Raw genomic sequence first — 17575 nt, forward strand, 5'->3', positions numbered from 1 at the left:
AAACAAGTCTGGATGGTGCCTGGCAAAATGCCAGAGGGAGTGGTTTGAGAAGTAACAAAAGCGAGCCATTAAGTGTGGAGATTCCTTATTGGTTGACTGATGTATCTAGTTTATGCTAATTAGATAAGCTGTGTGGAATGTATAAATATTGCTCCTGTCCTGTAATAAACGGCTCCCTCTCCTGCTGTATCAATCTATACAAATTATTTGTCACCCCCCCCCCCCCCCCCCCCCCCCCCCCCGGTTATTTTGCTGCAGCCGTACTCCGGCAGGAATGTCTCTTTTCATTCCCATCACCATCAGCCTATGGAACTCCATTCATCTTTCAAGATATATAGAAAAAGTTTTAAGGTGAGAAATTCTTTCCTTATCCTTTAATTTGGAAGTGATTTTTCAGAGGTGTGTGTGTGTGTGTATGTGTGTGTGTGTTTTACCAGGGGTTGAACGCCCAGTGCTGCTCTAACACTGAACTAATCCCTAGCCCTTTTTATTTTATTTTTTGATTTTAAGACAGTCTTGCTTAGTTGCCTAGGTTAACCTGGGACTTGTGATCCTTCTACCTCAGCTTCCCAAGTCACTGGAATTAAAGGCATGCGTTACTATGCCTGGTGACATTTGTCTTCTTTATACACTATTTGCACTTTTGTCTTGTGATATATCACATTTTTAGTATTTATTTGCGCGCGCGCGTGTTTGTGTGTGTACGTGTGTATACAGTAAAGTGCTTGAAGATCTAGGAGGGCAAAGTTTACATTTCATTTGTTTAATGTTTCATGGCATAGTTACCAACCATGAGACAGTAAAGGTGCTATAACTGATTGCTGCTACTTGTTCATTGGTTGTCTGTTGAAGGACTGTGTCCTACCAGAATGTTGACATCATATGAGTAGACCTTGCTTATCTTTTTCATCACTCTGACCCACCTTCTAGAACATCCTAGGTGCTCAATTAAAATTTGCTAAGTGAATTAATGATTAAGAAAATAAATGAAATTACAAACCTGTAGTTTCAGGAGATAACCTTTCCTTCATGCACTAAAGTCACTTTGGTGGTGAATAATAATGCTGATACAGAAGATTTCCAAATTATCTGCAAGATAGCATTTTTATATTATATCCATTTCCTAAAAGTTAGGAAACAGCATGTAAATTCAAAACCACCAGTTCTTCAAATATGAATGTTACTTGATGTATAAGAAGGTATAGCATTCTTCAACATTCATCATTATAAAATAATAGACTTTTTAAAGTTTTTGTACTGATACTGAAATTCAGGGTCCTGGACAACTTTCTAATTATCTACTAATGTTTCCCATGGCCTGATAAATTCTAAGAGGGTGACTATTAATATGCTCCATTATTATTCTTAAGGATAAGACATAATAGACAAGAATTTTCTAGGCAATTATTCTCCGGTGTGGCTAAAAGTTACCTCTCAGATAAAGGAATCATTTATTCATGTAAGAAAAACACCATTTACTGAAAAATGTGTGCTGAAATTTTATCACGACTTAAAACATAAAAAGACATCTTCAGTATACAAATACACATATTATACACAAGAGATCAGGCTTTACAGATGACAAAGGGAAAAGCTTTCTGAGCAGCCATTTGTAATAACAGCTCAGGAAAAGCCAAAGTTTCTACTTCACATTTCCCCTTTATTGCTTGCTCATTTTCTTTGACTTGCTAAATTCACATTTAAATCATATCCATATGTTCTCAGTTTAAACAGCAACCATATTTCTAACATCACCCATTTCCCACCTAGAAAAATGACTCCATGCCAGCTTTGATGCCTCCTTTTATGCTCATGTTTGACAGAGGGTACACACGTAGAATGTGTGTGAAGCAGAGAAAGCTTTAAAATGGCGAGGCGCATTTCACAGTTACTTCCCGTTGGCAGGTGGCAAATGACGGAGATCTCAGGCACTAATCTCAGACAGACATAAGCTTGAATCCTGGCTCAGACAACTCTAGCTATGTGCAGAGTTTTTATTTCAACTCCCATCTATAAAATCGGGGATAACTGTAGTACTGATTTCATAGGGCGGTGGGGAGGGGGATGGTAGGAGATGTTGTATACAGAGCCAAAGACAACTCACATGATACAAAGGGTGCTGGGCACTTTTAAGCACCCCACTCAATGTTCAAAACAGCTTTACAAGATCAGGGCTATTATTATCTCCATTCTCAAATGAAAAAACAGGCATAGAATATTGAGACCTTGTGAGATTTTGGTATGGATGGAATACTTGTATGTATTACTTGAGTAAAAATCTACAGATAATGAACACTACATTGACCCTAGAACTAGGCTGAATACATGATTTTCTAAATTAACCTTCACATCGTCCCTCTGCAACATTACCCTCACCCCCACTTTGCAATGAGGAAATCGAGGTTTGAAGAACTCAAGTTTTATGTCTAAAAGTTCTTGTGCTAGACAGCAGAAAAAGCCAATATACCAACCCAGGTGGTCTGATTTCAAGGAATGAAGAATAACCTATGCAACTGCATAGCAATTCTATCCATTCACCTCAGATCTATATTATTAAATTAGTAAAAGAGAATTGGGTTTGACATAGAGGCACGTTGTGGAATCAAAAGGAAAAGAGCATCCAGAGTGAATTCAATTCAATTTAGTATGCATATATTAATCTTCTAAATAATATTGTTTCAAGCATTTGGGTAATACCAATAATAATACGTCACTGCAAGATGCCATCATTTGTAAACCTGTATGAGTATTTTATTTACAACTAAATAAAAGAGCCCTCAATATGGGGGTGTAATAAGACACCCCCCATTACATTAAGACAAATAACAGATAAGCTGAAAAGAAAATCAAAGGAAGGTTCACTCTCTCTTGGCAGTGGCTGATGGCGGGAAAACAAAATTCACCTGAAACTTTGATGTCAGTACTCAATCTTCCATGTGTTCAGAATATACACTACAAATTGAATTTAAAATGATTTCACATTGGTAGTTTCTGAGAGAAAAAGAAAATGCAACTACTTTCAACTAATGTTCACTGTAATGGGAGACTATAATAATTTTGAATTGTCATTGGTTGTAAAATGCATTCTGATTTCACAGATCTTAAAATGTGAAAATATGCAACTTGGAATGGATGAAAGATGTTATGAGATGATGAGACTTTTTGCCTTAAGAGCGTGGAAACATTTGAGGTCAGGTGATTAACAAGATAGAACAAACTGCAACACAAGTTATTATATCAAAGTGTAAAATGAGTGCGGCAGACGTGGGAAGACATGAGAATTCAAAATTAAACAAATTCTGGGAAGAACAGTGAGGTGGGAAGTCTTTGTGTGAAGGTGGGATTTCATCTGGACCTTGATACTGTGGGTTGGAACGGGGGAGGGGGGGAGGGAAGCTGTAGCAAATAAGGTGTGAAGTCAGAATTAATATTCTTAGGTTGAAAGAAATGAGGTAACTATCCAGATGATGAGCTTGGATTGGGTAGTAATGGCAGGTAAGTTCAGAAAGTCCTGTTAAGAATACAAAATAGGGGCCGGGGTTATGGCTCAGTTGTAGAGTGCTCACCTAGCATGCTTGAGGCACTGGGTTCCCGCCTCAGCACCACATAAATGTAAAATAAAAGATATTGTGTCCACCTAAAACTAAAAAATAAATATTAAAAAAAATTAAAAACTACAAAATAGATGGTCCTGAGGAATGGAATTCCCCTAAGGAATTAAGAATGGAAATATTTTATTCAATTCATGCATTTATTCAGTGAGTACCTGACCAAACAATTGCTCAATCAACAAGCATTAAGCAGCTGTTACATGTCAGACACGTATAGCTTATTTGGGTTAAAGTGATGAATGATTACAGTATTTTGTACTCTAAATTAGACTTTAGTGGAACAGAAAAAAATTGGGATAATATCACAATATGTCTTCATAATTCCTGCAATTTAATGAGCAATTATGATTTTCCTAGGCACTAGCTAGGTAATTTATGTTATATCTTTTGTTTCTTCCTCTTTTTAATATTATCTGTTGTATTTCAAAACAGAGGTATATTTATTTTAGAGATCAGAAACCTTAGACTAAGAAACATGGAGACTTTTCTGCACCTCTTAACACCTCCCTAAAAATGAACCCTATTACTTATGATATAGCCTTGATTAAAAAGTTATGCAAAGCCACAATCATAAAATAATGAAAATCCTGGGAAAAGAATTTGTAATTTCTTTAAAATAACCAAGAAAGTTGTATTTTGTTACTAAGAAAAATACATTGAGTAATGAACTTTGGAGTCAATTAATACACTGCTACTCTGAGGTAAAATGTTACAAAGTTATACTGGAAACTTAGCTAAGGCATGGCAAACCAGTAATGTAAGGGAGTCTTCACAGAAAACTACTAATATGTTAACATTAATGTCAATATCAGTAGTTACATTATGGTAGAGTCATGTAGTCATACATGGGAAGAAGAAGTGCTATTGTTTGGGTGAGTGTCCCCTAAAGGCTCTTGTGTTGAAGGCTTTGTGGCCAGCCTGTGGTGCTATTGGGAGATGGTGGAACCATTAAGGCATGGGACCAAGTGGGAAGGAGGAAGGCCACTGGGCACGTACCCTTGAAAGGTATCTTGGAAACCCAATCCCTTTCTGCCTCTTTTCTTCCCAACCAGTGAACATGTTTTCTCTACCACACACTCTGCCATCACTGCCTTGCACAGGTCCAAAGGCAACAAGGACTGAAATCTCCAAAACTGTGAGTCAAAACAAACCTTTGCTCTTTTTAAGTTGATTACCTCAGATATGTTGCTATAGTAGTGGAACACTGACTAACCACAATTTTACCTTAAGTTTAGCGAAAGCTAAAGCTGTGGTGTGAATCTCAAAGTCCTCCCACTACTACCACTGAAGACAGAAATGTTTCTTTCCTTTTGGCACAAGGACTGTCACATCTCAGCTGCATCTCTTTCTAGGGCTATCTTTCCAAGAAAAGAGTTATGACCCAAGATTATATCTACTTTCTAGGTGCAGACCATATGCAACAACAGTTCATGAGAGCTATGAAGACATATTACCCATATCCCCATTCATATCAACTCTGAAGTATCATCTTTTGTGTAGAATGACTGAATTCATTTTAGATTCTTCATAATAGAATAATGCCCATCCAAATATATCTATGGCCTAATCCCCTGAACCTGTGAATATATAAGGTTAAATGGAAAAAGGGAATTGCATATGGAGTAGGATTGCTGATCAGCTATCTTCAAGATGGAGATGTAATTGTGGATTGCCTGGAAGAAACTAATAATAAGCACAAGATCCCCTAAAGGTTAAAAAAAAAGGAAACAGGAGATGAAGTGACAAACTCTGAGACAGACTTGATGCATCATTACTGGCTTCAAAGATGGAAGAATGGGATAAGAACCAAGGAATGTGGGCTATCTCTAGAAGCTGGAAAAGAAAGAAAATGGACTTTCTTTGGGGGATTTCTAGAGGGAAACTCATTTTGGAAGACACCTTGATTTCAATTAGGTGAGACCAGTGTTGGAATTTTAATCCATAGCACTGTAAAATGATGAATGTGTGTGTTGTTTTGTGGGGTGTTTTTGGCCATATTGTTCGTGGTAATTTGCTACAACAGCAAATTATCTCTCTTTGACCATGTTGGCTTCCTTCTTTCCCACAGGGATGTTGATTCTGAATGTATTTCCTAGTCAACTTCATGCAATGAATCTCCATCTCAAAGTTCTTGTTCACGTGGCACGTGACCTATAATAACACTGCCAAACATTTGTCTCCTTAATATGTTTCCACTTGTAATACAGATCTCCTGTTCACCTAATCATGAGTGGCACTTCTGAGACAATTATATCAGCTGAAAAACACAAGAGAGTTGAAGTTTTGTTTGCAAATTTGCAGTCTGAATAGAGCATGTCAGACTATGAGGGACCATGGTCAAGAGTGTGACTGTAATGCATTGTGAGTCAGGTGAATCACAGGCTGCTATGCTTTGAATGTTTGTGTTCCTTCCAAAATTCATGTTGAAACTTAAAACTCAATGTTTTGTCATCATTAAGAAGTGGGGCTGTTAGGAGGTGATTAAGTCATGAGTCTCTGCCCTCATGGATGGGGGTATTAACCTTGGCTAAGGGCTGAAAGTAACTAGATAGACCCCCTTTGCCCTCTGTCCCTTTTGTCATGTGAGGACATAGCACTTAAGATGCCATCTTGGAATCAGGAACCAGGTCTTTACCACAAAGCAAATCTGCCAGCACCTTGATCTTAGGTTTACCAGCCTTCAGAAATGTTAACAATAAATTTCTGTTATTTATAAATTACTCAGATCAGACAATCGTATTTTGTCATAGAATTAGAAAAGGGCTAAGACAGAGACCTAGATCAATCAGGGTAGCCCAGGCAAACACTATAGGTCATGTCAGCGAGGGAGTCTTTGAGAAGAATCTCTGAGCCATGTTTTAGGAATCTAGCCCAGCATACTGGAAGACAGAGAATCCAGAACCAGAGGGCCCAGTCATCGGTCATCGAGATTCCTGAGCCTTTTCCCATTCTGATGCAGATAGCATGAGCCTCCTCTCCTACTTGAAAAGCTTTTTCAGAGCATAATTTCCAAATAACAGCAGGAAAACGTGTTTTTTTTTTTTTTTTTTTTGTGTGTGTGTGTGGGGGGGTGTTTTAAAGCAAATAAAGCTATTAGGGAAGGCAAAAGGAATCATAATTTCAAGCAATTTCTCATTTCTAATTGAAAAACAAAACCAAAATAATGAGGCCCAGATGCATGATTGAATGTCATCATGTAAGTAAAGGAAAAGCAAAATGTGTTCCTCACTATCACCTGTCAATGCAACATACAGTGTGCAAGGATAGAGGGGATATAAGCTCCTATTACTGTCACTGGGGCTGCACCTGGGACCTGAGAGACACAGCAAATGCATTAGGTACAAAATGTGTTCATTTGAGCTTTTTTTCTTAAGATGTCATGAAGCCTTTTCACATGAGTCAGTATATGAAGCACACAGCCTGCTGCAGTATCTTGAACAGAATTACTCTGGTGCCAAATGGACCATGGTGATAACCTAACTACCTTGATCCATGTTGTGAATTGATCTGAAGATTCAAATTATCCCAGCTCCTGAGAGTGCAATAGTGACTGTGACATTTGCTCAAGGAGGTCCAGAGTGAGGGATTTCTGATTCATACAGAGATTTTCTTCTTCAGGATCCCTAATTACAGCATTTCTCATTCTTTGTTCTATTGTACTGATGCTATCTAGTAGACTCAGAGTTATGGTTCAAATATTTATTATTATTATATTATTATTATGTGTATGTGTGTGTATGTGTGTGTATGAGAGAGAGAGAGAGAGAGAGAGAGAGAGAGAGAGAGAGAGAGAGAGAGAGAGAGAGACTTTTTAATTGAACTCTGAGAATTGTGAAGTTTGTATTGTTAGGTACCAGATTTTGTTTTTCTCTTTTAGACAAATTGAGCATTGATCTTTTTTTGCAGTTCTTTGTAACCATTTAGTCTCTTGAAAGCCAGTTTATGAGCATTGTTAGGGCCAATCCAGAGGTATTTGGGGGGATAATTTTGCTTCCCTATTAAAATAATTCTCTACTAAGGACTCTTTCAAGTATTTCTTTATTTTGAAATCTTTGTACTCTGACTGGTTGGAAAACAACGATTCCCAGCCCTGTGTGAGCTCCCAGCCCTGTGTGAGCTCTGACAATTGTTTTTTTTGTTTTTTTTTTTTTTTGCTTTCTGTTGGTTCTTAGCTTCACAGGACCAAAGCCAACATGGAACAGTACACCTCTGGAGGTCTTTTTGTCTTTCTGTCTGTCTGTCTGTCTGTCTGTCTCTCTCTCTCTCCCTGGTTCTCACTCCTATTCTGATCTCTATGCTCACCTCTCCCTGTAGCTACCTCCCTTACTCTATTCTATTCTAGTTGCCCTGGACTCTCTGAACTCCCATCTCTTGTCTTTGAACTAATGGAGAATTCTGCTGTCTGCTTCAGTTCCACAGTTCTGCCCTGTGGCCTAGGAGCAGCCTCTGGGAAGTAAACTTCAGGGGAAATTAGAGTGCTGGTCTCATTTGTTTCACCACTAAGGCCACATCCCTCACCATTACTCAACCTCATTTAATAAGCTGTCTTGATCATAGGTGTTTCAGCTTTCCCCCCCACTGGCTTGTTTTACCATCATGGTGTATCTTCTTTTTCCGTATAAATTATGTTAACAGAGGGAACAAAAGAAATGCTTACTATGATGAATGAATACAGTTGACATAATTAAGAATTTTAATTTTCCTCAGCTATCAAGACTTTGACACTTTAATAATTTTGGAAGTAGTGGGAGAACACATAGCCAATTTTACTATGTCCTCCTAGCTCTTACCTGAAGAAAGGAGGTTGATGTTCGAATTATGACTACATGGTGTTGAACCTTATTTCTATTACTACTTAAATGTTTGACCTTGAACAAGCTGCAGGGATCTCTGATGGTAAGTGCCTTCTACTTTAAATAATAATACTTTTGACCTCACTTCTACTTATGCAAGACAATGTAGGTCAAATGCCTCACTCTACACAAGTTGTCCTTAATCAGCTAGTTACCATCTTTTAAAGAATTAAGCAGAAAATGTTAGTGATAAAGTCTGTTGCATGGTATATAGGAGAAGCAGTAAGATTATACTCAATTAGATTGGGTCTGATACATAATAGGGAAAGGAAAAATAACTATTTTTTCATGAATACAAAGCTCCAGTGCCATAAGATTAGATTGAGGATATCTATTTAAAGACAGAATGAGTCATTCAAAAAAAGAATATTTTCAACAACAAAGCAGAGATACTGTGCCAGAATTGAGCATCACCCATCTGATCCTTGTTCCAGAAAGAAGATATCCAGATTGAGATGAGCTAGGCATGTGACTTTAGCAACCAGATGGTACTAAATACTTAAATCATAAAACTAGTTACCCTGTTCTAGTTCCACACGTAAGAAGCAACATTTGAATGATAATTGGGCTATTCCTGTAGCTTGTGTATGTGTGTGGGGGGCGGGGTATGTGTTCACAGGGGTGAAGTACTTGGCCTGCTTGACCGCTAACCTTTCTGGTTTTTTAAATAAATTGGATTTTTGAGTAATCCATTAATGTTAAATGAGCAAAGTTAGCATGGATCTTGCTCTAATAGCTCTGGAGCACTCAGAATATAAAAACCATGAGTCATTATGGGAAAGAAACTAGAATAAGCAAGTTCAATGCAAGCTAATAGCTCCAGATAATGATCTATTCTTGGGCATGCAACTCATTCTAGTCAATACTTTATGGCTCCGAGTGGAGGGAAACAGATAGATATAAATGGAGTTTCATAAATAAAATAGAGTTTAGAAGATAATATCCAAGTGTCATAATTGAAAGAAGTAAGAAGAAAAGAGAAAAGAGAATTTGACGACAGAAGTTAAAATTTCAATTCTTATCCTAAAATAACTTTATTGTTCAGTTATCCTTATCAGATATAACAAAGTTAATTTGTTTTGCATTTTAGATTTTGCAAAGCAGAATATTGGGATCTAGGTAGAAAACACCTACAAATGATCCTTAGCAGAGATGAAAAAGGAGAAGAGATAGGTTTGTGTTGTATGGCTCATAACTCTGAATTTGATGGCCTTTATATTGATTACAACTCTAGAAATATTAAAAATAGTTATGTTCTTGCCATATCGAGCTTCTACCAATCTACTCCATTATGAAGTACAGTTTGGTTGGTTCTAATCACAAGCCCTGATTACTAAGGTGATGGCTAGTGAAGACCAACCTTATATGATATACCAAATTGTCATTCTTATTCCATATGTTGTCACAAATAGCAGCATAATGGAGGATAACTGGATCTTTGGTGCTTATGAGTGAAGCTTCCTCTTCACCCTCTCTCTTTACAATAACTCCTGATTTTCTTTTGGAGATTCATGTGCATCTGGGAAGGCTGGGTTCATCTATCATTTTTGCATGGGTGGAACAACTGATGTAAGACTTGCATGCAGTTTATCTCATTACTTTGGCTAAATTGTTTGTTCTACTTGGAACTGTGATTTAATCCTGTTCAATAGGAGGGGGCACCCATATTTTGCTTAGAACTGTGGTACATGGGCCCATAACCCTCATCCTAGTGATACAGGATACAGATGCAAGAGTGCTAGGACTGTTGAATCAACTTTGGTAACAACAATATAAAGAACAACAACAGCTAGGTTTAATCCCCAGCACCACAAAAACAAACAAACAAAACAGAAAAACAAACTAGAAAGACAGAGATAAAACTCCAGTGATATAATCTTAGGGATCAAGTCTTGTCTAGTGGTGGACTTATCTTTGTTCCTCTTGTTATATAAGTTAATTTGTTTTTATTTATTGTTCAGTTTAGGTAACTTGATTTTTTGATGTTGTCTCTGACATAAGGTATTAATGACAGTACAAAAATATACCATACAGTTTCATTATGAATCAAGATTTATTTTATCTAATTTTTAAATAAAATCATTCAAAAATGTATAGAAAATTTTGAGCCCATACTAATCTTTAAAATCATAATTTTACTGAAAAATACTTTTAGAAAACATTCTAACAGTTTGACCATTCTTCTAATCAGAAGTGTTAACTTATCTGTCAACATCAAGTCAATTAAATCTTGTTATTAAAATTTCAGTCTTGTGGAGTTTAATCTTCAACCACTTTAAAGAGCACATACTATGCTCTTAGGCATAAATTGATTCAATAAAAGTACAAAGGCTCTCAAAAACCTGAAAAAATCAAAATCAAAAACAATTCTATCAAGGAATGTGGGATAAGAGGAAATCTTGCATTTGGTCGTATTCTGGTTAAATTCTCTCTGAATTTCTCATTTAAATATAACATTTCAAAAAAAGCTTTTTTGTGTGTGTGCCAGGAATTGAACCCAGGGTCATTTAATCACTAAGCCACATCCTCAGTCATTTTTGTATTTTATTTTAAGACAGGGTCTTGCTAAGTTGCTTAGGGCTTCACTAAATTGCTGAGGCTGGCTTTGAACTTGTGAACATCCTGTCTCAGCAGCCTGAGCCACTGAGATTACAGGAATGTGCCACTGCACCAGCAACATTTCAAATTTATGAGAGTAAACAATTAAAATAAAGATGAAAGTGTCAAAGAAAGCATGGTTTGTATCCTAAGACACTATATAAACTTTTTTATTCTCTAGTACCCATTATATCATGTTTACATTATTCACAACCTTAATAGTTCAATTTTTGAGAATAGGGTCCTACTAGTATTTTTCTATAAGCTTTAGAATCATGGCACAAGAAACAGGTAGGATTCTCTCTCTCTCTCTCCCTCTTACACACGCGCGTGCTCGCACACACACACAAATAAATTCTGACTTAAGTGAAAGGTATTTGTGAGAAAAGATATTAGGATATATTCACATGATCTAAATTGTGGGATCTCACAGAATTGACGTGAGGCTAACATAGGAGGAAAAATCCAGTGGAGAAATAAAGGAATACTGAAACATGCATACAATAGGAAAGATAAGCACAAAATCCACCTCTAAACATTAATAGCTAATAGCCTGCTGGGAATCCCTACCCTCTACCAGAGAGATGAACACCTCCAACCTTCTGCTCTCACCACTTCACATGGCCAAGATGCAAATTCCCAGGAGATATGGATCATGTGGCCAAATGCAGAGAAACAAAGAACCTAGTGGCTTATGATTGTATTTCTGTGATGAGAAAGACATCTGGAGTTGCTCTCCTCAAAGAAAACTAGGATACTAGTTTTCTTAGTAGGATACTACTAAGAGGGTCATGAACTGTATCCAGATAGAACAGTGTAGCAAGCAGGCAACTATACTTGCTTTAGAAAACATTCCAAAGTAATTATTCATAGCTTTTCATATAGACCAAGGATATTAAAGGAGTTGACAGTATGATTATTGTCATTTTGTATTGTTTTGTAGTTAGTTAGAAAGTTAAATGTTTCTAGCATTATATATCATATAAAATGCCACAAATCTCCTGGACACAATTTTAAGAAATAAAGAACTTAGAGATAATATCTGTTACCATACTGGGTAACTGTGCAACATAGCAAGAGGGAAACATTTGAGATTGTATGCTATGCCCTGCTGTTTAAAGAGACTGACCTCCTAAATTTCATGTGAATAATAAAGAACAGTCTTTCTAAGGCCAAAGGTTGTCTTGCAGAATCCACCTTTGAAGAGGAATAGCAAATGAAACTTTATTCATGAAAAAAAAAAAGCTTTTATTGGAAATACCACAATGAACCAGAGAACAAGATAGTATATTTATTTCAAGTCTTCATCCTCCAATCAGCAGTGGTGAGATTCTTTTGATCTGTAGAATCTGAAATGATGAACTTGACTTCCAAGGGCTTTGGATTTGTTATATTAGATTGTTTGAAGCTGGGTGAGGAAGAAGGGTTTCATCCTTAGAATTAAAGCCCACGGACAAAAGCTTTGGGGGCTGCTTCAACTGTAGCTAAGCAACACAGAATGATGGTCGGATGAGGAAAGGGAAAATGCATTGTTGTTCTTTAGTTTAACTACCAGCCCATTTCCTTAACACCTGGAAGAAGAGTCGTAGAAGAGAGCAATCACACATTCCTAGAACGAGACCTTTGTACATGTAATTCACTGGTGCAATATCAGAGTACTCAGTGGGTTCTGACAGTTCCATCCATCACAGTACGGCCTTCACCATATCACTGCCTCAGACTGATGGATGTAAAATGATAGTCATTCAACCAGCCAAATAGGAGAATCCAGAGAAAATATAATGGGAAGTCCCTTAAGCCATTTGATACAGCTTTGCAATGTGTATCATTTTCTGTCTGCCTTTTGTTGTGGTGTGTGGGCTAGCATGATTATACCTTTTGCACAAATTTGTACAAAAAAACCCTCATTTTCTTCAAACAGAAAAATATGAATTTAGAAAAGGCTATAGCTACATTAAAATGAATTTCAGATATTGTTGTGACCTAAGTAGAATTAGTTGGAGACAAGGTTAAAAAGTAAATGTCAATTCTTAACTTAGTCATTTCTTAAATTGCTGTTGATAAGCATAGTCTGAAATTTGTGGGCTACACTCCCTATAAATTTTAGACTAAAAGTAATGCTCAATTTGAGCATTTATTCTGGTTTTAAAAAATTTTATGAACTAGTTCTACAAAAATAAATACAAGTGTTTATAGATTTACTGAAAAATAAGTGTTAATAATATGGACATGTGTAGCTCCATACCTATATTTACAAATAAAATAAATAAAAATTAACTGAAAGTTAATAAGCTGAAAGTCCTCATTCTCTCACTTTCTTTTTGCTATGCATACTTTTAAATAAATTATATCGTGTATCTCAATATTTAGTAGGGTCAAATGCTAACCACCCTAAGAGTCAATAATTAGCAATCATAATTAGCAATAGAGCTAATTTTGATTCAAACATGTTATTATTAAGTATTTCACAAATTTATGAATCTCCAACACACATATTTGTTTAGCATGTTATTAAAAAGCTCTTTTGACATTTTTTTCTTCTTCCTTTCTTTCACAGTTTTAATTACTGTGGCATTGTGATATTGATTAGAGATCACCATAGGGACAAAGGGCAAATGTACCCTTAGACCTTTACTGGCTTAACAGGTATTAAAAGATAGTGTAAGTTCTTTTCTCTGCTCTCACTTTAACTCAGCTTGTTACCTCTTAAAAGGTTGGTATGTGTCTTATTCATCCCCCTTAACAACCTTATCAGTTTAGAAGCCAGGGGCATTTTAAAAAAAATTTTATTTATTTATTTATTTTTTATTGGTTGTTCAAAACATTACAAAGCTCTTGACATATCATATTTCATACATTAGATTCAAGTTGGTTATGAACTCCCAATTTTACCCCAAATACAGATTGCAGAATCACATCGGTTACACATCCACATTTTTACATAATGCCCTATTAGTAACTGTTATATTCTGCTACCTTTCCTATCCTCGCCAGGGGCATTTTTAAGGCCAAGATATTCTTGCCATATCTCTCTGAGGACAAACAACATGAAGGGACAAAAGTTGTTGAGGAGCTATCAAAACAGCAACTTCCCAGGGCGTTTAACTGATTACTTGATTTGTGTGCTCTTCCATTTCTCACCTGTGTTCTCTGAACAGCTACAAGAACTCAACCCTGTTCACAAGACAGAGATGTTGATACAGAATGTGGCATCTACATGAAAAACTAACATTTGGCTCCAGGATGACCAGATAACCATGCCTTTCAGAGTTAAAGTACCCTAGTAGGAAAAGAAAAGCACATCTTTAAAATGTACCTAAAGCCAACTAACACCCCTAACCTTCAGTCTCTCTGCAAATAGCTTTTCACATGAATAAATCTCTTTTCCTTTGTTGGAGAGCCAGCCTGACCCTCTGGTCAGTGCTGCTTCTTCTCCCAGGAGAAACCCTATAAAAAAGTCTCCTGTGTTTTCTCACCTGACTTGTTTTCTTTTCCACTGGTCACCAAGTCAGAGTTCCCATGTCCAGCATTGATACTTTTTGAAACCCAGAAATGCAACATTTTTCATTTTGCTCATTTTGCTTGAGGTTTGTTTTGAGAGGTTTGAAATCTTTTGTGGTTCCACACAAGTTTTAGGACTGTTTTTGCTATTTCTATGAGGAATTTCATTGGAAATTTGTTAGGGATTACATTGTATCTCTACATTCTTTTGGCTGTTATGGACATTTTAATAACATGAATCCTCCCAATTCCTAAACACTGGTTATCTTTTCATGTATTTGTGTCTTCAATTTCTTTCATCAATATCTTATACTTTTCAGCATATATCACTAGTACTGCCTTAATTGAATTTAATTCTAAATATTTCATTATTTTTGTGCTATTATAAAATGGACTATTTTATGTAACCTTCTCTTTTAGATAGTTCATTGTTATTTTTTTTATTAATTGCTCAAGACAATACAATGATCTTGTCATATCATACATTTGATTCAAATGGGGTATGAATTCTTATTTTTCCACATGCATGATCACATTGGTTATACAGTCATGTTTATACATACACCAATACTAGTTCATTGTTATTATACAGAAACGGAACTCATTTTTGGATGTTGATTTGTATCCTACAACTTTACTGAGTTTGTTAATTCTAACAGCTTTTTTAGGAAGTCTTCAGGGATTTCTACATACTTAATCATGTCATCTGGAAACAAAGACAATTTACTTGTATCTTTCTGATTTTTATGTCTTTTTTACTTTTTTCTTTCCTAATTGTTATAGGAAGGAACATGGTAGCAGAATTAGTGATAGGATGCTCCATTATCTTGTTCCTGATCGTGGAGGATAAGCTTTCACCTTTTTAACTTTGGATATGTTATTAACTGTGGGTTTATATGCCCTGCAGTATGTTTTAGTACATTCCTTATTAAGGGAAATATTATTTTTTTTCAAGTGGTTTCCCTGCGTCTCTGGGGATTATCATATGATTTTATCCTTCATTCTATTAATGTGCAATATCACATTTACAAATTTGTATACCAATGGAAGGGCAAATCCCTCTTTATCATCATATATGATTCTATAATTTGCTGATGAATTAGATTTGTTAGTATTTCATTGCAGATTTTCTTTTAAATATTTCTTTAGTTATAGATGGACACAATATCTTTATTTTGTTTATTTTATGTGGTGCCAGTGCCTCATGGATGCATGGCAAGCACTTTACCATGGAGCCACAACCTGGTCCTCATTGCAGATTTTTGCATATATGTTTGTTATGGTTTAGATATGAGGTGTCCCCCAAAAAACTCATGTATGAGACAATGCACAAAGGCTTAGAGATGAAATGTTTGGTTTATCAGAAACTTAGAGTTGAGATGATTGGGTTATCAGTGAATTAATCCCCTGACGGGGATAACTGAGTGGTAACTGAAGGCAAGTAGGGTGTGGCTGGAGGACATGGCATTGGAGGTGTGACTTTGGGGTCCATATTTTGTATATGGTAAATGGACTCTCTCTCTGCTTCCTGGTATGATGTCTTGAACTGCTTCTCTCCAGCACACTCTTCATACCTGATGTTCTGCCTCACCTCAAGCCCTGAGAAATAGAGCTTGCTGTCTATGCACTAAGACCTCTGAAACCAGGAGCCCCCAAATGATTTTTTACTCTTCTAAAGTTGTTCTTATCAGGTCTTTTGGCCAAGGAAGTTCATGAAGGATATTGGTCTATAACTTTCATTTCTTGTAGTATCTTTACCTAAATAGGTTTGGAGGTATTCTCCTTATTTCAGTTTCTGGGAAGAGTTTGAGCAGGATTTGGGTTAGTTAAGTGTTCAGAAGAATTCGCTAGTGAAGACATCATGTTCTGTGTTTCTTTCTTTGGAAGGTTTTCATTACTGATTCAATCTCCTTGCCTGTTATTTGTTCGTATTTTCTGTGTGATTCTTTTGTTGTTGTTGTTGTTGTTGTTGTTAATGTATTATATGCTTGTAGGATTTTATATATTTTTTCTGGGTGACCGAATTTGTTAACATTTAGCTGTTCACAAATAGTCTCTATGATCCTTTGTATTTCTGTGGAAGAAGTCTCCTCCTTCATTTATAATTTTATTCAATGAAGTCTTTTCTCTTTTTTTCTTGGTTAGTCTAAATGTTTGTCAAGTTTTTCTTTTCATAAAATCAACTCTCAGTTTCATCAATATTTTCTATTGTTTTCTAATCTCTTTCATTGATTTATGCTCTAGTCTTCATTAATTCCCTTCTTCTGCTAACTTTGGGCTTACTTTGCTTTTATTTTTCTTTCTCCTGATCTCCAGATAAATTTTCTAGTTGAGGAACTAAAAAGATAGGTTTTGAAAGACTTCTCTGTTCTTAAGGTTGGCATTTATCACTTTAAATTTTCATTCTTAGAACTGTTTTTGCTACATCCCATAAGTTTTGCTACATTATGTTTTATTATTCATTTGCTAAAGTTATTTTTTAATATCCATTTTGATTTCCTATTTGTTTTTTTGGAGTATATTGTTCAATTTTCACGTTTGTGATTTTTTTCAATATTCTTCCTGTTATTGATTTCTAATTTCATACTTCATAGTTTTGAAGCATCAGTTAAAAAATATACTTGATGTGATTTCAATATTTTAATCTTGTTAAGATTTGTTCAGTGACCCAGTATGTGATCTGTCCTGGAGAATGTTCTGTGTGTTCTTAAGAAGAACTTGGCTGTTGAATGGAATGTTTTGTATCTGTCCAAGGTCAGTTTGATCTGAAGTGTAGTTCAGGTTCAATACTTACTTACCAGTGTTATTTCTGAATGATCTGTCCATTGATGAAAGTGAAGTATTGAAACACCTATTTATTGTGTTGCTGTCTACTCTTTTTAATTCTGTTAATATTTGCTTTTTACATTTAGGTGCTCCAGTGTTAAATGTATCTATATTTACCACTATATGGATATCTATATCTATAGCTATATCTTCTTGATGAATTGGCTTCTTTGTCATTATATACTG

The 17575-nt window shown here is 35.9% G+C and overlaps 1 long non-coding RNA gene across 1 annotated transcript; it reads left to right on the plus strand.

Moving 5' to 3' along the window:
* Positions 1-256: 256 nt before the first annotated feature.
* On the plus strand, positions 257-7134 carry LOC131424796 (uncharacterized). The gene is made up of 3 exons (XR_009228327.1): positions 257-351; positions 4664-4746; positions 5016-7134. It is a non-coding gene; the product is annotated as an uncharacterized LOC131424796 (long non-coding RNA).
* Positions 7135-17575: the final 10441 nt, after the last annotated feature.

This window comes from Marmota monax, unplaced genomic scaffold (genome assembly GCF_021218885.2).
Source record: "Marmota monax isolate L192 unplaced genomic scaffold, Marmota_monax_Labrador192_F-V1.1 WCK01_AAM20220418_F8-fsc00063, whole genome shotgun sequence".
In the NCBI taxonomy this organism is placed as follows: domain Eukaryota; kingdom Metazoa; phylum Chordata; class Mammalia; order Rodentia; family Sciuridae; genus Marmota; species Marmota monax.